Source organism: Opisthocomus hoazin, chromosome 4 (genome assembly GCF_030867145.1).
Source record: "Opisthocomus hoazin isolate bOpiHoa1 chromosome 4, bOpiHoa1.hap1, whole genome shotgun sequence".
NCBI classification, from domain to species: domain Eukaryota; kingdom Metazoa; phylum Chordata; class Aves; order Opisthocomiformes; family Opisthocomidae; genus Opisthocomus; species Opisthocomus hoazin.
In genome coordinates this window covers 16,963,679-16,989,566 of record NC_134417.1, presented here as the reverse complement: position 1 = coordinate 16,989,566, position 25,888 = coordinate 16,963,679, and the positions used below count along the sequence as shown (strand labels likewise).

At 45.2% G+C, this 25,888-nt stretch overlaps 1 protein-coding gene across 6 annotated transcripts in view; it reads left to right on the top strand.

The window, feature by feature from the left end:
- Nucleotides 1–25,888, top strand: part of LPP (LIM domain containing preferred translocation partner in lipoma) — a 355,991-nt gene that overhangs the window by 69,991 nt on the left and 260,112 nt on the right. For all 6 annotated transcript variants that reach the window (XM_075418090.1, XM_075418094.1, XM_075418093.1 and 3 more), the window contains one exon: nt 2,989–3,088. The gene's annotated coding sequence lies outside the window, so the exon portion shown is untranslated. The remainder of the gene's footprint in view (nt 1–2,988; nt 3,089–25,888) is intronic.

Below are 25,888 nucleotides of genomic sequence, written 5' to 3'. Positions count from 1 at the left end.
TCTGCCATTTCCTGTCTTGTTTTCTGAAAAGGGGAAAAAAAGAAAGTGCCCAAAGTCAATATGGCAGAGGCTTTGGTTGTGTGTTCACCTGCTGTTGCTTCGAGAAGTAACTGTGTCACTCAGTGCGCCTGGTGTACGGCACTTGCTAAGAAGATAGTTATTTAATATTTCTGTTTTTTTCACATCAGTCAAAAAATTGGTTTATATAATGTGCGTCATCAGAACATTTCACTGAATAAGCTACCCAAAAAGGTTAATCTGCAGTTCCGTACTGCTTTTACTGTCACATCCAACTGCTTCAAAGACAGTAATGAGTGTATCTCTAATGATGATTTTCAGATGCAGAGGTAGCAGAGCCGTCTACTACCTTCAGGTGCCAAAACTGACACTGTGCATGTTTTTTTTCAGAACACTTCATGTTTTGTGGCACTGTACATGGTTATAGTACAAGTCTCAATTAGGTATTGAACACAGAATCTCAATCCATGGCTGGTAGTTCTTGTTTCTTCTGGACGTGGTCTTTCTTTGTCTCTAGTTAGCAAGAAAAGGCACAGCAATAAATATCTGGGAAAAATTGATATATGTGTGATATATGTGACTCTCCTCTTATCACTCAGGAGGTTTATGGCAGAGGCATAAACCGGATCTAATCTTTCAAAGTGGCGCTTGGCTGCCAGACCACGAAGCATCCTTCCTGGTCTCCTTGCCATTGCCTGCCTTGCCTGTTCACCATCTTCCAAAACTTGAATGAAGGTGAGGAAGCCACTGTCCCACATGGTTGCAACCTCCTTTTCCACATGATCTGACTTCCATATGCCACTAGCAAGTAGAGTAGATGTTGCTCCAGGTCTTGGTGAGCTTCCACATGTCCTTGTTTGTATTCCTTCCTTCAGCAGGAGCAGTGCCTGCCTGAGAGATGGGTTTAGAGCTAGGTAGGACCTGGCTGGAATACGCAGAAGTTCCTCGACTATTGTCTGTAACTTCTGGTGGGGGGATATTTGTAAATTTAAATGCTTCCTTCCAGAAGTATCAAAGGAACGAAGGCCACTTTTCAACATGAACATGAAAGGCTTTCACGCACTAGTGCAGCAAGGATTGCTGTGGAGAACAAAGGCTTTTGCTAATCGCCTCTAATGCCTTTCAAGTTTATGCCTCATTTTTTCCCCCTTTTCAGACAGCCTCCCAGAGTACTAAGACTTCAGTGACTGACTCACCAAATAATTAACAGGAGAAGGACTCTGTCTCTGGAACTTTTGAACACCTCTTTTAATTTTCTTAAACCAGCCAGTACCCTGGCCAGGTTCCAGTTCTTGTAATTACATTTGACCTAACTTAATCCCTTGGCAGTTTCAATTGCATGTGGTTGTCTTCTTGGCTCCCTTTCCTGGGCTGCCATTCAATGCTACTCCATAGTTTTCAACAGCTGTCATAATTCAGCCATAGAAACAGGTGTATTTTCTCGGTGGAAGCACTCCTTGTATCTCTGTCCCTTGATAAACATCCTAATCTCAGTAGTATTTTGGGAGATAATGTGTCTGATGCTGCAGATGATCTTGTTGAAGTCCTTGGAGCTACTTTCACCCTTAAAGATGGGCAAGTATTTGAACTCTTTTACTGGCTGGCCATCATACATTTTGACATTACTTGGAATTCTTCATCTTCAGTGAAAGGCATTTATTGTTCAGTCTCCTCAGCTACTGTATGCTGCTGTAAGGACATTATTGGTGCAGGTATTCCTCTTTAGCCTTGCAAACAGCACTTCTGTTATCAAATCTGTGCTAAATAGGAGTGTGTCACCTTCTTGTTCTGACAGCCATTGGTCTAGCTGTAAGTGTTGGCATAGGTAAGAGTTGGAAATGATCAAGGAAAGTAAAAGGCCAGGACAGCTGAGAAGGACTGAAAAGGAGAAAAAAACCCCCAAACATTCCAAGTGGAAACTTGGAGATGGACAAAGTGCAGCAGTGGAAGGGATAGTCGGGTGGATAGTGCAGGCAAGAGAGAAGACACTGAGTTGTTTCATTGGCACATCCTTAGATGTGCAACAGGCATCTGGTTTTCACAGCAGGTGGCCAATTGAGTGGCCTTGGAAAATGCCTGTTTGTTATGAAGCCAGTTGATACTTTGGAGCTAGCAGCAGCCCCTGTTAAGGGGAGACAGGAGTTAGACTGGGTGGGATCCAAAAGGTGATCACTGGTGAAGGATGCTGTTGTGGGAAATTGACTGCTGCTGTCTGGCACTCTCTTTCGTAGAGCCTCCAAAAGTATGAAGGAAAATGTGTTATCACTGCTCTTCCTTGTTTTTTGTTCTCTTTCATGAAATTTGGGATGTTTTTGTTATTCAGAGCTCTTCCCTGTGTTTCCCAACACAGTTCACGTTAAATCCTTTCTTTAGGCTTTCCTTGTTGTCACCAAACCCTTGGATTCAGGTAGAAAGATTTCTGTTTGCTGGTTAGATCGTCCTGAAGATCAGGAGGTAGGAACTGTGTTGTGGACACAAAAGTTACTGAGTCTTTCATGAGACCTCACTTTTCTCCTCTGGGTCTATCCCGTAATTACACGCACTGAATCTCGGAGTAGACTAGAAGAGTTCCCTCTTCATTTCAGTGACACTGTAAATAAAATCACTGGTGCCGACTTGAAGGTTTGTCCTCTGTCACAGCGAATAAAGCTTTGGAGTCAGAACCATCTGATTTTGATGTGTGCTGAGTATCGCTTATAGCTTGACAGAACTTTCTGCAAAGTCAGTGGGCACTTTGTTTCCTAGAACACAGATTTGTCTAACTTTTATGGCGGTTGTCAGAGAAAATGTGGCCAAGTTTGAGCGGTGGCACATGATGTATCTGCAGTCACTGATGTTGCTTTTGAAGATCTGTTTGGATGTTAAATAATGGGGTGGAAGAAACTGCACTTCAAAGTTGTTGGTTTTTCCTTACTACTGGACCCTCTGCCTACTATCCTAAAGATAAATCTTTTCTTTTTCTTATTTCAGAACCCTTTATAACTGGGTGTGCCTGAATGCATCAGCCTCTGGATGTGAGCGTCTTCACTTGAAACAGCCTTGTGATATCCTAGCTGCCTCTTCTCTCGGGGTAAGAAAGGAAATACACATGCAAAGACACAAGATTAAGAACGTTCCTTGAGCAGAAGCAGAATGGCAGAGAGAGGGCAAGCCACACTGGTGCCTCGGCTTGTAAATTTTGGAAATACTGAATGTGTTGTGGAAGAGGGAATAAACTGTAAATCTGCCCACTGTAAATAAGACAAATTACGAGCTTAAGTTGCAGCAGGAGAAGTTTAGATGAGACATTAGTAAGTGATCTCCTGCATTAAGAGTAGCTGAGCGCTGGAGTGGATTGCCTGAGGAGCTTAGGAAGTTTCAGTTGTGGAAGGGTTTAAGGCCAAGTTAGCAAAGCTCCATCAGATGTACTTTTAGGGAAACTGATCCTTCTGTGTGGTGGGAAGTGGACTAGGTGATTTCTGGAGAGTCTTCCTAACCTGTTGATGGTTAGAAATTGGAGAATGTAGAATTCTTACCTTAACAATCTTATTCAAAACTGATAAGGTAAAAGGCAAGGCTCAGTGTATCTGTGCAGAAGGAGGTGCCTGGTCAGATGATGAGCTTTGATGCAACAGCAATCAACTCGGGTGCTCAGTGTCTTTGTCACCTGAATGGTGATGTTCTTCTGGAGGGAAGCGTAAGCTTCTGGAAAGGCTCAGTCCGCAGTCCTTGGCATGTAGTGTAAACTCGTGGTTGAATCAATTCTGGTTCTTTTGTAGCAAGTTCCTGGGAGTTCCGGTCTCTTCTGTGATCCATGTAGAGGCTTTACTGCTACTCTCAGGTGGGTAGTCTCATCCGCTTTGTTGCGACATGAGAACACAATGCTACAGATGCAGATACAGTGAGCAAAATACGAGTATCATGTGGAAGACACAGGCAGGGACCAAGTGATTACTCTTCCTCTTTGTTTCCAGGCATGATGAGATGGTGGAGAGTTTCGTTTTTCTTTTCTTGTTCTTCTGTTCCTGTTCTCCATTGTGTTTTTTTGTCTGGTCTTGACAGCGAACGCAGCAGGCTTTTTGTGTGTTTAGAAATGCTAGCTCACCAGCTGGGTCTTGAAATTACACCCTGAAGATGGCTGCTCATTTCATTCCCTTGCTTCTTCCTCACTACCCTGGGAGCTGCGGCTGGGCTCAGGCCAGCCTCTGAGCCATCATCATGAGAGGAGTGGGGTTCAGGTGCTTCATCTTCCTTGTGTGGTTAAGAAGGACAGTGAGATAGCTGTCCTGTCTCACAGGACACCTGAAATTCAGTGGGGAATTCTTCAACCTCTCGTTGGACTTTGGGATTTGTTTGGTTTCTCTAGTATTTACCTTTCATCCTTAATGTCAGCAAATACTGGTGTCTCCCCTGGAGTTATACTAGTGTTATTGTTCGTTATCATCTTCTGTTTAGCAGAGATAAGCTGTTGTGTCCCAGGGGTGTGGGAACGTGGAAGAAACTTTCAAATAGCTCTAAGAAATGCAGATGGTGTTGAGAGAGAAATAAGGGGATGCCTTTCTGAAGTCACCTTTGTACATGGTTGTGTTTTTTTTTCTTCCCCCTCCCACCCCTTGAGGTTTTCAATTCCTGCAACTATCTGCTCAAATCTTGAAAGCAAAATGTGTTCATGGAAAGATACAATTTACTGTGTGCCCCCTGATCTTTTGATCTCAATCAATCAAATAAATCTACGACCTTGCAGTTCACCTTGTTGCAAGGACGGTTAATAAGTCGAGGGGTTGTGCCAATGGCAGTGATGGTTTTCCAGCCTTGTGCTTTTTTATTGTTGTTGTTATTATTTTTTATGTTTCTGACCTTTCGGACTGGTCAGGGTAAGATTATTTGCAAAGAATACTCCATAAATATGCCTGTCAGGACCGGAGTTAACATTCAAGCATTCCTGCTTAGCACAAGAAAACAATATGCCAAAGTTCAATTTAGATTTCCCTGCAGAGTAGAAAATAATGACAAGACTCACTTAACATGGCAGAGATGAGTCCTGCCACCTTTATGGGAGTGGTGGCCTCATGGTCCCACAGCACATTGCAGCTATGTGCCTGGCTAACTTACTGGCTGCGCCTGAAGTTTTGGTGTCTGGCGTCTTGTGCTGGGGCTGACTTGGGGCAGAGGAGCCCCAAGGTGCATCTCCCAGCTCTCTGAGGTGCTAGCTCAGTTAACTCCACAGTTCTCTTTGATTTTGCAGCTGAAAATTCCTTTTTTCTAATGCTGCGCTCCTTGCTTATGTCTGCAAACAAGGTTTAAAGGAGCTGCTCTAAGCTCTGTGTCCTGCAAAACAATTGTTGCTCTCCTCCATCCTTGCTCTCCGAGTGCAAGCTGCTGTGCATTGCAAGCACTGCTCAAGGAAGTCCCAGCGCATCCTGGTGTGTTGTGAGCAGTGCCCTGCGCGTTGCTCACTGGCATCTTTGAGCGCTTTGGGAATCCCAGGTTTTGGTGGACAGCTGGTTGGGTTTTCCCCCCTGTGACTATTCACTGAAACCGTTCCTAGATGTCTCCCACCTAGCGCTTGCCACCGAGGAGGCTTGCAGCATCCAGTGGCAAGAATCTTGCTTGTCCATCAGAAAATATAATGGTGATTATCAGTGTCAGCAGAATTGACTTCTGTGGGTGAGAGCAGCACAAGGAGTGAAGTTGGGAGCCAGCGGCTGCTATTTAAGCATTAACCTGCAGTGTTTGAAAACCACACCAGTCTGTGGTGTAGAAATGGTCTCTCTACATCTGGTCATGGATGTAATTGTAGTTTGTCAGAAGCATGTGGCTCTTCTGAGGTTATTTTTTCCTCCTTCCATAGGTGAGAAAGTAAAGGTGTTGAAGACCTCTTGCTTTACCCACAGGGAGGTGCATGGCAGTGGAGCCCCAAGGTTGGGTCTGAGACCCATAGCTTTGGCCAAAAAAAAAAAAAAAAAAAAAAAGCTACAGATGGTGACAGGCAGCTTCTTCCCTGAAAAAATTATGCCATCAATTGAGAAATCAGCCTTGGACTTGGTGGTGAAATAATGGTGCAAAATGCAGTGCAACTTGTGGAAAGTCATGTGGCACTTCAGTGACAAATCTCCTGCGACAGCCCAGCGGCTTGGGATCTAACCCTGCAACGCCGTAACTTGCAGCGAAACAGATGGGCCTGGTTCCTTGTCAGCATCGGCTGAAAAGTTTAAAAATAAAGCGAATAAATTAGTGTTTAATCCTGTCTTAAAATCCAAAAGCTGTTCCTCCAGTGCCTATAAATAACTTAACCCTATGCTGGATTTACCTGCCTGGCACATAAAACTAGAGGGATTGGGGAAAAACAGGTGACCGAGGGTGGCAGAGCAGTGTTCCTGCCCTGCGTTGGGGCAAGGTGTCCCTGTCCCCGTGGATGGCTGCCATCCTCAAGGTACCAAGGGTGAGAGCCCTGCACTACGCAGGAGTTTTGCATGGCCCGGATGCCGACGCTCTGTTTTCTTAATCCAAAAGGGACTGGCAATTAGCAGCGGGGGTAAGAGCCACCCTGAGTTAAATTGTATGGAGGCATGAGAAATAGCAGGGTATATTTGGAAATATCTATTGCATATATATATTCCTCTTAAGAAATATGTTAGAGATGCCATATCCATAAATACTAATAAGGCTGTTTGATTCCAATTTTCAGGTAAGATTAACATTTTATTGAGTATTATATCTGTCACATTCAATGCTTTAGTGTACCATCCTCTCAGGCTTATTAGCATAATTGCAGTGCTTAAGCAACAATAAAAAATTCAACAGTAAAATAGCAGTTAGCACAGACAATTTGTTATCAAAAGCTTTTACTTAAGGACAGCTTTTGAGCATATTTATTATCGAGTTAGGGCTATACATTATTTTTATTTAGAAAAACAAGAGGGGAAACATTGTAGGAATTTTTTTTTTCATTTTTTAATAGCTAAATCAAAAGACCTGAAAACTGGGCACGGCCTTTTTCTCTGTTTCAAAAAAATTGCTCAGCAAATACACTTGTGGTGGCAAGAGGAGAAAACGGAACAAACCTGGATGTGGAGCAGGGTTGCAATGTTAATAACTCAGCGAACAATGTCACTAAGTCCTGATGCTGTCTTGAGATTTTAAAATCCCTTCACCATGTCCCAGACCCTGAAGACAGCATCCCCCCCCCCCCCCCCCCCCCCCCCCAACCGACGGCACTGTCATCAGAGCAGTACAAGGACAGGGGTGGCCCAGCTCTGTGCCCTGACAGTGCTCGCGGATGAGGAGAGAGACCAGACCGGAGCCATGGGACGGCGGGGCTTTGCTGCCGGTGCTGGTTGTCCCTGAGGTTGGAGCGGAGGAGCACGGTGTGGCTGTGTGACAGCACTGTGCGCTCCCCTCCCTGTTTCTGTTCTCCCTGTTGGGACACGTAGGGGAACAGTCCTTTTCCAGAAAAATCTGTAGTGGAGATGTGAATGTGCATGTGTTTGTGTGCGTGCACCTGCTTGTACACATAGACACATGTGTGCACCTACACACAGAAAATCCCTGTTGCCAGCATGGCGAGGTTTCGTGTGTGTATTTTAATTTTCAACAAAAGGCATTTAGGAAGCAAATTTTCTGTATGCATTTAAAATATGAAATTGTACCTCGTAAATAAAGAAGTGAGTTTTAAACAACACAAGAAGTCCTCGAAAGAAGAGGTTCGTGAAGAAAAGCACAAGCATTTGGCAAGAGGAAGACCACTGCTGTGATTGCTCTTGCGTAGGTGCAGACCTGAATCTTTTGCAGCCCTCTGAGGTGACAGCCGATGGGGACATGCAGTGTGTCATATTTATTCGAGTTAAATGTGCCCCCTTTTCTGTATGATTCCTTTGTGGGTGGAGGGTGTTTTCAGACACCTCTTTGTGGAGCTGACTCCTCCACACTCTTCAGCTTCTGCTTGACTTCTTCAGATTGTCATCGTCTGTTGTCCTTGTTCCTCGGACCACTGTTCACCTCCAGCATCCCTGTTCTCCTCCCTGTTGCTGAATCTTGGGATCTTTCTCCTCCTGTGTGTTGTCCTCATCCTCCCTTGTTTTGGGAGATCTCCTCTACCTTGTGCTGCTTTTTCAGAGGTCGCTTTCCCATTCGCTAAATGGATGACTAATGGTGGACCTTTCCCTGTTTGCCATTTTGGTGGTGCGTGATGTCCATGGTGAAGAGCTGCCACAGCCCTTGCAATGCCTTGATTGGGCTTGCAGCCTGCGTGAGCAGGAGGGCTAAACTTGTTTGGATTTTTTTCCCCTCCCAGCGTGACCTACCTAAGCTCACGCCATGAGGAGAAGTGAAGGCAGCACTGCCCCGAGGCAGAAACTCGTGTTCATAGTGAAACAGGATGTGCAAGCAGGTTGTAGGAATTGGGAAGGGAGCACATGGAAACAGGTGAAACTATGGGCACATATTAGAGAAGTGATGTGCTTGTGGGGTCCTCTTCACAAACACCTTCTTCTGCGAATATGCGAAATTTGAAAGGAGCTGGTTGTTTCAGATCCTGTTTTTTTTTTGGGGGGGGATACAAAAACCCAAGTTATTCTGCAGAGATAAACAGTGTGTTTCAGGTTCTTGGGTAGTTGTGAGTATTGCGTTGGTACACAGCTCACTCTCACAAAACTCCCTAGCACTGCATGGTGTTTAGACTTTGTGTCAACTGAAGAACTTGGTGATGTTCCTGGGAAGATGGAATACACAGAAACCGACTGTGGAGAGCTAAACTTCCCGGGAACTTCGCTCTCAGTGGAAATTTGGCTGTGATTTGAATTGCAGTTGAAATATGCACTCACTGTCTCCCTGTTCACCTCCAGGAATGGGGACTTGTAGCTACTCTCCCAAGAACAAGCAGGGTCCTGCACAGTCCTGCAGGTCCCCACTATCGCTCCTTCTGGCTCTGCTCATCTGGCTTTAATAGCCTCCAACACGTTAGCCACCTGAGCACTCCTGCTTGCATCTAGCCTTGTAGCTAGGTAGAGGTGTATGTCTTCTGCTGTGGCCAGGGAAGCACCCTTCTAGGTGCTGTGCACAGGCAGAGGGTTCCTACATCCATAGGAGGAGTTGGGGGACCAGGGAAGGTGCTTTCTTGGGGTGTTGATGTGATTGAGGGCATTTCAATGTGGCTTCTACCTGAGATCTGTAGTCCTCCAACAGTTTAGGTGGGAAGGACCTTGCAGGTCTCTTGTGCAGCCTCTGGCTCAAAGCAGGGTTAGCTTCAAGTTGGGTGGGGTTGCTCAGGGCTTGTCATGGCAATGGTGGTCTGGTGTGATCCCAAGGGATGGTGAAGATGTGCACCTTGGTCAAGAAGAAGAAACCTTATGGAGGGCTTTGGAAGCTGTAGTCTGGTGTCAAGGTAATGGAGCAATGAGGTTTCTGGGAGAGGGTCTGTATGAGCAGTCAGCCAAGAGCCAGAGTCTGCACTACAGTGGCACAGGTCCTACATCGAACAGGGGGAAGCAGAGAACACCATGTCCAGCTCTGCAGAACCAGTGCTGCTCCAGGCTAGCTGCCACCGTAGCTGCTGGGGAAACCACACGGCGCTCTTTCATGATGGGCGAGCAGGGATGATGGGAGATGAAGCTCAGCAGCTGGAGCCAAGGCTGTGCATGAACATGTCTTCCTTGAGGAGGAAAGTGTCTCCATGCTTCTTGCAGGGAAAAAAATTAGCTGAAAGAATGTAGCAGTGATAAATGTCATAAAAATACTTACGCTGGAATTTGTAAAGCCTGGAACATCTGTTCTTGACAGTGCTTTGATCATGTTGTGAGGCTTTTAAAATGATACTTCCATGAAAAAAGTGAGATCCTTATGGCTGCAGGATTTCTTTCAGTGCCCTTTTTTCATGGAGCAAAAAGGCAGATTTCACAGGGAACATTACATGACTTGAAACACATATTTTAATGGTTAGTATCAACCAAACAATGTTTTATTAGGTGCTAGAAAAATGTTCCAGTTACATACCCCAGGAAGCAAAGCACTCCCATTTACTTTTAAGCTTATGGGAGCTGTACTTTGGAAAAAAAAAAAAAAGTCAAGAATTCATTGCTTGTGTATTGCCGTATTAAAAACCAACACAAACACATTGAAATGTACTTGAACATTTTGAAGTTGTTGTCAGAAAAGGGCCTTTTTGGGATTTGTTTCCCTGTGGAGGTGCAGACGAGCCGGGATCAGCATGTTTTCTGAGGGACGCGCAGTGAACAATTGCGAGCCGCTGACAATTGGCTTTCCTCAGTGCACTGCTTTGGCTTGAACAGCTTTTTAGTCATCTGCCTTTCTCTGAGGAATCATCCTTTCTCCTTTCCTTGTCGTTTTGGCAGGCTTCTGCCTGTTGCCCTTCAAGCAGCTGCATGTTTGCGGCTGAAATGTTGTGATGCTGAATGTCTCCGGTGTTTTAGGGAGCACGGAGAGCTCCGGTTGCCGAGCTGGGTTCTTTGCAGGGGGATTTCTGCTCCTCTGCCTTGCTGCTACATGCAATAAAAAAAAAAAAATCTCCTAGGCTGTGTTTGCCAAAACAGCCTGCAGGACCCGAGGAGCAGCAGGAAGGAGGGGGAAATCGAAGAGGAGATGTGGAATGAGGGGGTCTCCGTCTCTGCCATGTTCATGCGTTTGGACACCGCAAATCCCCTCCCGCGGCTGCAGGCATCGAGTCCGGCAGCTCCCAGCAGGATGCTGGGCCCGGGCTCCTCGCCCCCATCGCCCCTTCCCTCCGCCGGATGGGTGAATGGGCCCGCGTGGGGCCCCGGGGCTCTCACCACAAGAAGAGCCTGTGGCCACCCGTGGTTTCTTCATTTTAAAGGCTGAATACGACTGTACTTTCTAGTAAGATTCTGGGTGTCAGGGGTTAATTTATGAAAACCAAATTGTTTAATTAATTTCTGCAGCATCTGACAGGTGAACAGGCGGCTTATTACTGTGACATATCCATTTATAGCAGTTTTCCTTCGCTGACACCTGCGACGCAGTTCTGTTACGTGCTTATGCTGTCTGTTAATTATTTACCAAGGATTTACAAGTACAGAGTGCAAATAAAATGCTTTAATGCTGGAGACTGCATTGCACTCCTAAGATTCCTGGGATTCGTGCCGCTGTACTGCCAGGTAGAATCCCATCATCGTCCCTGGGCTGCTGATGGAGGACTCGTCACGCACCCGGGAGCAAGAGGCAGCCTCCTGCTCGCCAGAGCCTGCACACAGAGGGGCCGCATTTTTGGGGAAGGGCTTGCTACACGCATGGCTGTGGTGTGTGAGGGGATCTGTGTCCTTTGTTTCCTTGCAGATCAATTTTTGCCATTCTGAGGAGCTTTCTTCCCCCAACAAAGGCTCATTCTTCTTCATAAGCAATGGCAGAAGCAAACTGTTTAAAAAAAAAACCAACAGTGATGTGCTTGTTTTTTGCTTTTTTTTTTTTTAAAAAAAAGAGGAAAATAGTATAGAAGTCAAGTAGCAGACAGAGTTCTGACTCAGCTGGTAACTTATGATCCTGTGCTATTTCTGTAACATTTTTAGCTTATGACCAAATTTTTCTAATATTAGAGCATTGCCCTAGAAAGTGTGTCAGAGACCCAGGCTGCCAGAACCGATCGCTGTACAGAATGTGTACAGTTCTGAGCAAGTGCGCAGGAGCAGTCCAGTAAATTCTTTGTCGTGGTTTTAAATTGCCGCAGTTTTTTTGTTTGTTGTTGATTCACTTCGCAAGCAGTGCTGTGCAGAACAACATAGCTGCCTTTTGTTTCTCATGCGGTTGGGAGCCGAGCTCCTGTTCCCAGCTGGGCCTCTTGCAGACTGGAGTTGTTTCACTGGTAGATTTTCAGCAGTGTAAACTGCTGTAAGCCAGTTCGAGCTGTACTATGTGGACTTTATAGAAAGTTGAGAATCCAGTCTTACAGCTCGTGGATTCAGTAAGGAAGGAGTTCTAGAGATGGTCACCCAGTTCTAGGCAGGCAAGAAAGTACACGCAACGTTCCTCTAAGCTCCAGGAAAGCCTCTGTGAACAAATAAGCATCTGCGTTGCGGTACAAGAGAAGGCGGTTACTGAGGAAATCTCAAAGTTTACAAGTAGGATTTTTTTTATAGGTTCAAATCTGCTGTGGTTTCAGGGTACCTAAGGACGCTTAAAATAATGAAACTCCAGGCAATCCAGCCCAAACATGCGTGGCACACAGCAGCAAGGCAATCGTTATGTTTAGTGCTACCAGTCAGCTAGCTAATGCAACAGCTGCGCCGGGATTTTGCGTCTAATTTTTGTCTGGATAATAGCGACGAACGCAGGGTTAATGATCTGTGTCCGGTTTCCCTCCAAAGTGCTTTATTTGCACTTTGTGGCTGCTTTTCATGGTTTTTTGCAGCAACCCCAAAGTGTCAACTGACCTGAAGAAATCGACAATGGATGCTTAAAAAATCCGAAAGGAAAGCTAGAAAGGCTGTTGCTTTCTAGCTTTTCACGTGGCCACCTTGCACTCAGACTCCCTTTGATTAAGTAACCAGGAAAACCTATTCACGTGTACTCCAATTAAAATTTAATGAAGCAAGAGGATGTATTTATATGTGCTGACTAATGCGGGAGGAAGAGGTTCCAGTAACTCGGCTCTGTGAGCCCTTTGCTTTGCGTGCAGGGCTCGGTTTACTAGAAAGCTCCTCAGCAGCCGCGGAGCTCCTCTGGCCCAACCCTTGCAAGTCCGGCAGGTTCACGCAGTTGCAGCGAGAGGCAGCGATGGCTGATACAGAAATAATGTGGCGCTTTTGCAGGGCAGAGCCTTGCCAACGAAGCCTGGTTCGGCCGATTGCGAGAGGCGAGGCAGGGCTCCTGCCCTGATGTGCTCCATTGGAAGAGGTCAGGGAGCTGCTGGATGCGTGTTAGATCTGCCCTCGTATCAAAACTCTCGTCAAGCAGCAGCTGGATGAGTGCAGCAAGGAGTAGCGAGAAGGGGAGCCCTATTAGCCCTATTTTTAAGTAGGGAAATTGGTGCTGAAGTGGAGGCTGTCGGACAGCTCAGCTGACGTCAGAAAATAGCCAGGCATTCAGTGCTTCTGCCTTCGCCGCAGGTTTACAGAGCAGTTGCTCTGGTATTTGCAAAGGGATTTGGTTTCCAAAGGGATACAGCGCTACTTTGCAGAGCATTTTGCTTCTAAAAATATTGCCTCCACCAGTGGGGAATGCACAGGCATTTGCATGGACAAAGAAGTCACCTGTCAGGAGCTGTGTGATGCTTACTTTCGCACTGTCTGTGTCTCTTCCCAAGTGTTTCCACTGCTCAGGCTGCTGCAGAGCTCCTGCATCATCTTGCAGCCAGGATGGGGGCTGGAGAAATGGTGTAAAAAGAGCTGATCTGCTCATTGCACAGTGCCCTGCAGCTTCAGGTCTGTGTGGGGACGGATATCCCACCACTGAAGTGGCATGTGGCAGCGGCATGATGCTGCGCAGCCATGTTAAATGGCATTTTTGGATGAGCAATGAAAGATCCTGCTGTATCCTCTCTTAGTAATGAGTTGGGCAACAGGACGGAAATGCCGTGGTGGAATTTGCCTTTGCTGCTGACCCTTGCACGACACACGAGAGCTCCTCATCACCAGACTATTGTTTTGCCTTATCCAGAATACAAAGCAGTGCTTCATTGGCATGGCTGGCTGTTTTCCTTCTGGCTTGACTCAGTGGCAGAACTGCAGAAAACTTTCCTGAGTTATAGTGGGTTTTCCAGTTCTCATCCTTTTCAATCCCCTTTTCGTCCTGCGAAGACTCTCACTTGCTCTGCTACGATGAAGTGCTGAAGAAGCCTTCAAAGGGAGATGTGACTCTTGGAGCTGAGATCTTGCACTTCATTTTTGGCCTGGAGAGCTGCTCTTGGAACAGTAAGCACAAGATTTCTCTTGAAAACTTCTTTGTGTGCCTTTCTGAAGAAATAGCTGTAAGGAGAAGACCTGTCAGTTGAGCTCTAAAAGAGAAACCTATTGGCTCTGAACACACTGGGGACATTATTTAAGGTCAGTTGATCTGTGAGAAGGCATGACTTCTCTAATGCAGCCTAAGGTTAGTTACGCAACAGACGGGCTGTTCTTTGTTGTCAAGAACAACTTCTGTGTGTGCCTGTGAAAATCAAAGGTCTTGCTGAAGGCGCGTTGTGTTCTGGCTGGAAGCTATTGGGTGTCCTTCTCTAGTGATTTTCCTTCTGTAGTAGATTATCATCGCAGAAAGATTTCCAGTGGAAAATGGATCCAGCAGTTGCAGGCTGCAAAAGTTGAGCTGTTAGTAAATGTGTACTTTGGCGGGTGGTGGTGCGGGACCACGTGTGTATGGTGGTGTTTCAGACCAGCCTGTACTCCTTCTCTTCCCCACTGTACATCTCTGTCATAGACCAGATGGCTGGATTGTCTAGATGCCTACACAGGGCAGTATTTTTAAGGTAAACACTGAAGAGGGGTGTTTCCTGGCTTCTAAAGAGATAGAGATGTAACAATTTGCCATTTACATTGGTTTGAAATATGAGGTTTGCAGCCTGCTGGTGGCATGGCACTGACATCTCCTTTTTTCCCTCTATTATCTCATACTAAAACATGCTGTCTAGCCAAAACGATGTTCTCTCTCCAGAAAGATTCAGCATCACTCAGCAAAACAAAGGGGATTTTTCTTTAAAACTAGGATTAGACTCCTGTACCTTGTGGGGTGGGTAGGAGTGAGCAGTGGTGGGTAGCCCGTGTTCTGGGTAGCACAGTGATAAGTGCTTTATCGCTTGTGTGACTCTAAGCATAATATTCAGCAAGATTGCCTGATGTGCTTGTGGGCTGTCTTCTTTCTGTGCTTGTTCTTTGTGTGGTGTGTGTTGGGAGGTTTAGTATTCTCAGAATTAGGATATTTTAACTATCTTTGCACAAATATTGGTCTTGTGCGGTTTGGTAGCTGCGCACTCCCGGGCAAAACTAGGGGATGATGGAAATAATCAAATATCTTCAGTTTTTTTTTTGAGGACTGTATGTAAGAGATGGAAAAATTAGAGCTTAAAATGAAATAACCAACGTGTATAGTCATAAAACGTTGTTTTTCCTAGATGTTCAACTTCATATATAGATGGTTTGGTGAAATCCAATTTGTCTATGGTGGAAAGGTGAAGGCTGTGGTATGGTGTGACAGTGGGGGTGCGTGGGGAGACAACTGGTCCAGCTGCAGCGATCCCTGGTCTGGGTGCTTCAGAGATGATGATGCTCTGAGCTCAAGGAGAGTGTTTGCATCTCCCTCGATGCAGCTTGGGACCGAAAGAGTTTTTCTGAGTTGCCTCTTGCTCTGGAAGTCTCTTGGCTGTCCAACTCTGCATTCCTGTAAGCTCCCTTTGAAGTATGCTAGGGCGTTACAGTTAATGAGAGTTTTCCTTTGTTTTACAAAATCAGACTCTGCCTTCCCCCTTCTCAGCATCCAGAATGATTAGTTTCTACAGTTTCTGTAAATCCAGGCCTGTGGATTTTATGAGGACCCCTGACAGCCAGGGGTGATCGTGTTCTTCCCGAGTGTTTCTTAAGTAGTAAGAAATCAATGCATCGAGGGGACTGTGCCTGACATCTATTAATTATACTGTCCCCTTACGTGTAACATACCAGAAAAGGGTCTGAAAGGCAACTACCTTTGCCCTGGCTAATTGATGCAAAAACAAATTGGCTCAAGTAGATGTAAACTGGTTCCTGGAAAAAAAACCAAAAGGGGAAGGTTTGCTTGGTAGTTGGAATTGGAAGGAGCAGTTGCAAACCGAAATAAAACATACGGTAGCATGAGATACTTGGCTGTAACAGACCCCATAAATGGTCCCACCAGCCCCGCCGTGCCCCACACCAAATGCTGGGGAATAAAATGCGTCCCACTGTTCATGCTGCATCCAATGCAGGCATTGTGGCACACGCCCGGGGCGGTGGGCTGGGGGATAATTCCTGTATTCTTCCCTTATACCGTGGATGAGATGATTTTGAAGCTTTACCATCCTGACTTCTGCAGCACACATGAAGCTGAATATGACATCAGTGTTAAGAGTTGCGGCACTTGTGGTTATGGCTTTGGGATTCCTTATATTTACTTTCTAGGGAACTAAAATTCAAAGCAGCTTTTATGGCTGTCACAAGAATGCTGTCAGTTTCGAAAGAGGTGGGTAAATGTGCATTGACCTTTAACTAATATGGCCATATCCTATTTTTTTGTGTGTTTCCAATTAGGAGAAGTGTGTTATGATTTTTTTTTTTAAATTGTTGAAATAGGAAAGTTATTTAACTGCAAGACTTCTGCTTTTTCCCAAAATAAAGATAATGAGTTGTTGTCCAAGGGCAGAAGTTTTCATACAATTACTATTATAAGTTGGAAATCAAGATTTAATAATAGCACGCGCCATCTGCCACCACTGGTGGAAGAACAAGACCAAACCCTGGACTGCTGTAACCAGTTTTAATTTGCAAGTTGCAGCAAGGCCGCAGGGCTTCCCATCCTTTTGTGGAGGAGAGGATGGGATTCTGGGTTGCCACTGCTGATCCTCTCCCTGAGCTTGTGGGTTTTTAGCACTGTAAATCCCACACGCAACGTTTTGTCATTGCTCAATGTGGTGAGTTGTGCCTTCAGAGTAAAAGCAAAGTGTTGGCTGTGCCAGACTTGACCCGGCTCTGTCTGAAGCCAGCTGCAAACTCCTGGCTGTCACCGATGAGAACTGGACTTGCTCTTTGGGAAGACCATGGCTAGTTTTTTCACGTGTTTTGATGGTGGTGGGAAGTGATGGGCATATGTGTCTGAGATGGAGGAGGGTCTCCCCCCATGCTGATTTTGAAAGGGCATATCCCTTCTCCTTATTTTCCTGGATGTGTGTTGCAAAATAATTTTATACCTTCGTTCTGAGGACTTGTGATCCTTTTCATGAGCCACTATGGATTTTTTGTGACCCTAGAAAAAAAACAAAACATATTTTCTACTTTTTAAAATGTACTTTGCTAAATAGATATTTTTGTCAAACTGCAGTTTCCTCCAAAACATTTTTCTTTATATAGAAAAGGGGATTCCACCTCTCCTAGACCTTTGCTAACAGCTGTTCTGCTAGCTAAATGTCACTGAATTAAAAAGAAACAAAAATAAGAATACGATGTTTTCGGATAAAGAGTTTGACTATTTCAGTCCCAGGTAGAAGAAATTGTCCTCTCTTTTGAATGTTGAGATGTTCTGGGGTTTATTATCCTTTTATTTTACCTTGCAGAACATTGTTATACTGCAGTGTTTCTGGAAAATGGTTGCACATGGATATAAACATGCTCATGTATATAAACATGCTCCATGCTGGGTTTTGCCTTGCTCCCTCATCCAGAGAACTGCTGCGCACCTCTGTAGAGCCCTCGGTAACTGAGCGTGCTGCTGGTTTTGGCAGCTCAGCTTTTGGAGCTGTCCTGCAGTAAAGTTGGTGCAATGGGATGGTTTCAGGTCGAGGTGAGTAGGAAGAGGGGACCTGTGCCAGCCTTTTGAAGGTTGCTTTGATTTGTTGCTGGGCACAGTGAGGACTCCTGGGGTATTACCTGAGGATTAAGTGCAACATTAAACATTGGAGCTAGCTTGTCAAAGAAAGGGCAGTTTATCAAAATATAATTTATAACCAACAGTTTACTACCAGCTACAGTAATTAATACGGAACATGACGGGACCCATCATTAATGTGCTTTGTTGTCTCAGCTTGCATTACTGCTGCTGGCAAGGCCAGCTTCTGAGGCTAATGAAGGACAGGGAAGAAAGAAATTTGTGCTGTTGTTAGCTGATGGTAATATTTCTCCAGGTCACACACTGTACCGTACATTGCATCTGATCACAAATCTCAGCCAGATGTATCTGTCCAGTAAAAGCTGGTTTTCCAAATTCTTGCTTAGAGAGGCAAGAATTATTGTTCATGCCAAGGTCACTTGGAGCCGATGACAAGCTCCGTTAATCTCGAGATGGGGGAGAGGGTGCGCAGGCAGGTCTGGAGGATGAGGAGAAATCTTTTCACCTCATCTGTAGTGGTCCATATGCTGCTTGGGCTAGTGGTGAGGCAAGGCAGTTGGAGGCCAGTGGTGATGGTTAGTGAAGATGTCTGAGGGAGGAGGAGAATGGAAGAGGCTATTCCAACATTTTCTAGTGGCCAAGCACCCAGATGAGGGCAACGGCTGGTGCTGTGTTGCTGCTGGGAATCTCTGTTGGCGAGGAGCTTGTGGTTGGTTTGAGATGGGTTCCACTTCCTAATAGCCCATCTTGAGCTGCCTGAGAGCCATATGACTTCAGAAGAAGTTTTATTATCATACTAGTTTCCAGAGAGATGTTTGGAGCTGTTCCCAGCATTGGGTTAAGCTGCAGCAGCAGAGTGAGCTCCTTTCTGGTGGTTTGTTGAGGGATAGGCCAGCTGACGGCTCTCCTAAGGTAAGGAGTTCCTGTTAAAAAAGTCAAAGCTGTTCCCATGGTTTGTTTGCTGTATCATGCCTGTCATTGCCTGTATTCCAAAGAAAGATCCCACAATGTCATCAAACTTTGATAAATACCTGGGCCTGCGGGGGCTTGGGTGCAGGGGACGGTCAGGTCTTCTGCATGGACATAGCAGAGGGAAAACCAGGTGCCACTGAAATACGACACGCTTGAGCTCAGTGGTCACTGTGGTCTATTGTGAGATTGATTTAGAAGAATGTTTTTGTTTTAGCACCCATCCTTAATTTAAACATTTGGTCAAACAGCACTTTCTGACCTATGGCTGCCCACAGTGGCCCTAACTGGGGTGCCTTTATAGCAGAGTGTGTTTTATGTTAGTTTTTTGCCCAACAGTTGAGAAAGATATTTTAAAGTGCCTTGTGTTAGTCTAGACTTAGGTACTGCCACTTCCCGATAGCATCAGGGCTATCTACAAGGAATCCAGAGGGATGAAACTTGAAGGTTTCAGCAGTTCTGCTCCAGCTAGAACCAAGTAAGCGGTAGTCTCGTGGTTCCTCTCTGTGCATCTCTTCCAAACATATCGTTTTCAGCATGTTTGATAACAAAATCAGATAAATTTGCTTCATGTTGAGGTGGCAGAGTAAATTGTACATTTGCCACTTTCCTTTCCATGGTGTTGGTTATAATGGTTTTTGCTGTGTGCCCTTAGGCATCCCTGTTGCTGGTTGTAACGGGCTGAGGGATGTGCCTTGTGGGGAATTACATACACCTGTCATGGCCTTTTTAAATGAGCCTCTCAAACACTGGCTAGTCCCACCAGGGTTTATGCAAACTGGCTGAAAGCCAGGTCCTCCCTGGATGGGTGCAAGATGCATCAAGGAGTTTGAATGTTTGTGTCTTGGCTTGCCTGAATTAAGCTTAGTCAAAGCAGCTGGATGACTAGGTCGTGCACTGCTGTGACAGCGGTGTTAAATTAATGCTAGAGAAGACGTGATGATTTTAGGAGTGTTAATAATATTTGTGCGCAAACGACTAGACTGGTCCAGAGAGGTGCAGAACAGGGAAATCACTGAGAAGTGGAGAGTCCTTAGCCTGCGCGCTTAGTAGGTTCAGACTCAGAACTGACCAGATGACTTGCCACAGGGTTGAAGACCTTGCTGTTGGTGATTTGCTTCTCTTCTTCAGAAATATTTAGTGTTCTGGTTGATTTGATTTTTGTCATTGGATTGATGTTTGTGTTTTGCCAGAAGGTGAGTTCTCTCTTTGAGACCTTCAGTGTATTTGACAAAGATGCATTTTTATGGGAGACACAGGGACAACACATGCAAAGATTCTGGAGTAGAGCACGTGGCCAGAAACAGCTATCTGGAAAATGAACATTTCTGGCTAAAATATCAGTGTTCTCGTCTGTTGTGGAGAGGGTCAAAATGCTACAAAGGTGTGGTTTGGTTTGATGCTGGAGCCAGCAGATTACCTATCCCCAGTAGCTGCAATGTCCTTCTGATTTGGAGAGTTCTTAAGAAATTTTTGCTAGAATTAGATTCATGCTCTGCAGCAGGGACAAACAACCCAGTTCTAAATATTTAGAATACTTTTGAAAATAGTAATAATCTAATCACAATGAATAGCACAATAGTGATGTGTAAACAGATGTTCAAATGTCGCTCAGTAATCTTTGCCCACTGCGTGTAGTGCCATGGGACCCTTGGCATACATTGCAAGAGAATTCTAGTTGCTTTCCCAAACAGAAGATTGGTCCTTTTCCCCAAGGAAAAGCTTGGGTTTGCTTCTGCATGTGTCTGTATACACAGGTGGATGTATACGTAGACTAAGTAACACTAATGCTGTCTTCTGTGATTTTGTGGTGTATTGGTGAGGAGTGAGTCGTTGGCAAGCTTTCCAGTATTTGTAAAAGGTCTACATGGGGTAATCAAATGTTGTTGGGAAAATTGGTCTAATTTTGAGATAGAGAGGTGTGAGAATAAAAGATGCTTTACTGTAAATTGTAGGTAGATAACAACAGAAACTAAAATATTAGAAGAAACTGGGTATCGCACAAACCACACACTTTCACATCACTAAAACAAGAGCTGTGCTCACACAGAAACATGAACCTCTTTGCAAACCACAGAAAGTAAAAGGGAGCGCTCCTGTTTCATTATTCATCTAATTGATCTTTTCTTGATATGAGAATAGATATGAAATGCTCTTGAATATTCCAGTATGCACAAAAAAAGACCATCACTTTTGGAAACTTTTAAAGGCGCAGCACATACTGATAAATAGTAAGGCCGTTTAATTCTGAGAGTTACAACTGCTTGTCTAATGCCACCTAATTATTCTTCTGGAACTGAATATATTATAGCTTTGATGACTTTCCACTCGTGAGTGATATTAAATGAAGAGAGCCTACCCCGTATTTTCATGTGACTAATCAGTTTTCGAAGGTCACTGGGTGCAATCTTTTAAGTCAGTTCTGTTTTAAGAAAAAGATCCTCTGAAGATTGGGTGTTTTGGGGAACCTCTGTGTTGGGTTCCTCCAAAGCTACCTTCCAACCCAGATTGCTCTGTGGTTCTTTGTGGTCTTTGCCTGTATCTGTAATCTCTTTCCTTTGGTTTCCAATCCCATTTAAGACCAAGTTTCCCAAGTAACTTGTAAGTTTGGGCCTGCGGGACTTGTGCGAAATGTGTGTGGTTAAACCCTTGCTGTGTTTGTGTGTGAGAACAAATATGCATATGAATGAGGTTCCTGGATCGATCCAGCGAAGGCTGGACGCATTTCAAAAATTTGAGAGTCTAGCGAGGCGTGCCTTTCTGTGGGGGAACTGTGAAGGTGAGTGTCAGTCTGTGCTCACCTCCATGTTTTACAACACACTTCCATTTATGATCTCCACCAGCTTTACTGCTCTGCCTGCTCCTGCCAGCAACTGCACCTCCTACTCTTCTGCCAGGCTGAGCAGGTTCTGGAGTCAGACAAGCTCTCGGTGCTGGCTGCAGGCGATGCCAGCTTCCTGCTAAGCTCTTCCCAAGGCTGCCGGCAGAGCTCAGGGACAAGGCGCCTTGGTTCTCCTCGGGTTTTTGCTGCTGGATTGCTCCGGTGGCATCGGGCAGCTTCCCTCTCCCTTGGTTTCATCAACTTCTCTCCCCCTTAGTTTCTACAACTTAATAAACACCTCTGTCACCGAATTTGGGACTTGCAGCTAGAACTGCACAGTGGCTGTTTTCTTGTAGTGGGTAGTTTATCCTAAATACCCAGGAGTGAGAGAGAAGCAAGATGCAACCTTTAAATAAATAGGTTTTGAAGCAGTTTAGTTCCTTTGAAGAACTAATTTTTGCTTCCTAAAGTTTCCAGCACTTCAAAATGGTCTAGAGATTTGCAGAAAGGTCACTTCCAGCAGTAACTAATAATAAGAGGTGGAGGGGAAGAGTGTCTTCTCTTGATAGCTTGATCTTAAGACAGCTCAGTGTCTTGTTTGATGCATCAGCGATGAATTTTTACCTGAATCACCTGGCAATTCACTTTACCTGTAAATCATGTTCAGCTCATTGTAACTGTCCTTCCTGGTTTATTGTTTTTTTTTTTTTTATTATTATTATTCTGCCCACCCAGAAAAGATAAATTATTTCATTGTGTTTAAACCAAGATGAGGGTGAGTCTCCAACTGGCAAGAACACGACTACGTGGCTAGAGAGGGGTCACTTCTACAGGGAGATGGCTTGGTAGTAGTTGTGCAAATCAATTTATCACCATCCATGTTCCTTCTGAGGACATTTTCCCTTGAATTATCATGCGGTCCCAAGACACTGAAGACGAATTTGCACAAACCCATGTTAAAGTCAGTCTGTCAGAAACGCTGGGAACTTACTGGCTTTGGGGCTCTGTTGTTGAGCCAGAAGGAGAGGAAGTTGGCTTTTGGTTTAGGCAGATCAGGCCAAACTCTGATTTGTTTGCATTTGTGCACCAAGTTTTGTTTTGTTTTGTTTCTGGAACGGCAGCTGTATATGGAATACAATGTAGGAAAAGATTAAGTAAGCCTTTTTCAGAAAAGCTCTATCAGACATTTGCCAAAGAAGAAAAAAAAAGGTGATGATTTTGTTCACTGTTTCCTCCGACCTCCAAAAACTGTTCTTTTGAGTCAAGGTGAATTGTTGATGTGTGTGCAGGATTGAATAGCTGTTTCCAAGATGCAGGTAAATAGCCTGCAAGCTTCCAGATGCTGCCAGGAGGAGAAGTAAACACAGATCTGGAAATGTGCAGATCACTTGCTCAGGGTCTCTTCCTTGAAGAATTTCTGTACTTCTTGTTTGTTGGAATTTCAGTAGCATGTGAAAGACCTGAGTTTGGGTTGAGTGTCTGTTGACCAGTGCTGTAACAACAGGCCATGACTGTCTCCAGTGAGCTGGCAGCACGGACCATGGGCACAGCAGGTAGATAGGAAGAGCGAGGGGGCGTAGGAGAGAGGATGAACATGGTGCTTCTGTCAGGGTTTTGGCAAAGTTGGTGATAGGCAAGACCCACTTTCTGAAGCAGTGTTGAATAATAATGCTTTGCTTTCTTCCAGTCTGTTCCTAATAGTGGTGGAATATCACTGTGCCTGCCGGATGGGAGCTGGGGAGAGGAGAAGCGATTTATCCTAAACTCCATGTGGAGATAGCAGCTGAACCAGGGGCAGGAAATGCTGATCTCTCAGTCCTGCGGGTGAGAAGAAAGTCATTTGTAAAACCCAGGCAGATTCAGATATTTTAATCCTCTACCTTGCCACTGTCATCTGTAACCTTTTGAACCAGAAGCTGGAGAGCACCGATATATGCGAGTTTGATTTCCATCCTTCTTACTGCTGGTCACTTAAGTACAACATCACGTGTGCCTGATGTTCAGATGCTCAGCCCACATAATGTTGTTTTGAATCATATGAATCAAAATTAAACCAACTTCTGCTTTCACAGAATCACAGAATCACAGAATAGTAGGGGTTGGAAGGGACCTCTGTGGGTCATCTAGTCCAACCCCCCTGCCGAAGCAGGGTCACCTACAGCAGGCCGCACAGGACCCCGTCCAGGCGGGTCTTGAATATCTCCAGAGAAGGAGACTCCACAACCTCCCTGGGCAGCCTGTTCCAGTGCTCCGTCACCCTCAGAGGGAAGAAGTTCCTCCTCATGTTCAGACGGAACTTCCTGTGCCTCAGTTTGTGCCCATTGCCCCTTGTCCTGTCACTGGGCACCACTGAAAAGAGCTTGTCCCCATCCTCCTGACACCCACCCTTCAGATATTTGTAGGCATTTATAAGGTCCCCTCGCAGCCAGTTCCCACCGCAGGATCGTGCCTTCCTGGACTCTCATGAGGTTCCTGCTCGATGGCGATCTTCCCTCCATCATGAGCTACGGCACGGTGCTGAGCTGAGTACCCACCCAGAGGTGACCGTGTTTCACTGGCAGATGAAATGGGTCCTGCCTCTATGAACTTGTGAAGCACTTTGGGATCCTCTAGCATGGGAGGAATTGTTGTTTGTTTGTCTGAGCCAGTATTTTTACTGTGCTTTGCTTCCATTGCTCCTGTTAGATGTGTCGAGTTTCATTATATCTTCAGATAAGGCTCATGTGAAATGGGCTTCTGTTTTGTTTTCTCACCAGAGGAGTGATTCATATTCAAATTGAAATGTTGGATTGCTCTAAGCCAACCTTCAATCCGTGTGCTAATTGGAGGAGAGGGAGGCGCAGGCATGGACTGAGCAGGATTGTTTTTCTCTTACTGCATTTATAAACTTTCCAAATGGCTTTTTAGGAAGGCAGAGGGACTTAACTGCCTGGCATGGGAGAATCCTGGTCTTGTGTGTTTTAAGAACACGAGCCTAAATCTCATCTCTTGTCTGTTTAGGCTGCAGCACCATATGCTACCAGCAATATTGTCCAAAAAAAAAAGATAATTTATAATCCCTTTTAAGTTTAAGGTTTTCTGGTGGTTTTTTTCATCATCTTTGTTAACGTGGTCCTGTATTTTCTCTTTATTCATAACACTATTTTTTAAGAAAGTTGCTTGCACTTCTGTTGAGGCAGTGACTCTGCAGGCACTTTCTGCAGCACAGCCGAGGCCACCAGTTCACGGTCTCTGCTGCTGCCTGACGCTTTCTTCAAAGGAGCCACCCACAGAAGAGGAGAGCTGCACAGTCTAGTACACATTTCTGGCCTTGTTAGAAACTGATGCTGGCTTGTCCAGTCAGAACTCACTCAGGAAACTTTATCACAGGTACTCTAAAACAGAGAGAGCAGATGGTGAGATTCCAGCTGGGCGTTTGTGTGTATTCAGAGCTGTGTTGCTCTGTCACCTGCAGCTCTTAGAGAGTGCCGTTGTAGATCTCGTGGAGCTTAGAGCCTATCCCATAAAAAGCCAGACTGAGGTGATAGTGTATATAATGGAAATCTATAAAATTTGAGTGAGTATCCTCACCTCAATTAAAGTGAACTTAACTAACCAAACCTACTCAAGAGGGTATTTGCCATAGTTTACACTTACAGTTCCTTGGTTCTTCCAGGTTGGACTTGGCAGTGTGAAATGATCCTTCACCACTTGCCCTTTTCATTCCCCCGGACTTTGTGAAACTGGTTGAATATTCCTAAGGTGCCCCGAGGTTTTTAGATAAATGTGATACATGAAGAGACATTGACACTTTTAAAGTAGTACCTGAGGAGCCACTGAGCCTTGGAGGATCCCTCAACTTTAATGGAATATCCATGGCTACGTCCTTTGCATTGCTTTGGCAGTTCAATTACACTAACAGACTGAGGGCATTGTGAGGATCAAAAATGGTCTGCATTTCTGTTGACATAAAGTTAAAATGTACATGAAAGTGTTTCCAACGAGAAGAAAAGAAAAGAGATAGTGACAGGTCTTCATAGCTGATTGTAGATTGGTTCACCACTGGAGAGCTGTTGAGACGAATGTGAGACCTTGGTTACACGTCACCTAAATACTTTCTGACTTAGGAACATTTGAGCTGGAATTGCTTGCAATTAGTACAGTCTTGGCAGAAACTGGCATTGCTGCTGTTTGCATAGAAACTGTTTGCGTAGTCCAGTTGTGCCATGGGGAAAACTGCTGTTAGCAAGCAGCACAGGTGTCATCTTGACGTGGTGTCTGTGCAGTGACTGCTCTTACAGCAGCTGATGGTGTCCTGGATGGTACGCTAGTGACTCCAAAAGTGAGAGCATAGCTGTTTGTCTCCTGTACCTGCTCTCTCACCCATGCACCATGGTCTTTAACCTATTTATCATCATAGCTACAAGTTTTTTATGCAGCTGTTGGTGTTTGGGAGCTTTCAGCTGCATTGCTTTTGAGAACCTGGGCCCTTGCATGGTCTGGGGAGATGTGACTGTTGCTCTGCTCTTTGTAGTCGTCTTTGGTCAGATGAGGCAGATTCCGCTACAGTTGACTGTGGCGAGGCTAATGTAGAGGGCGACCTGTTGTAGACTT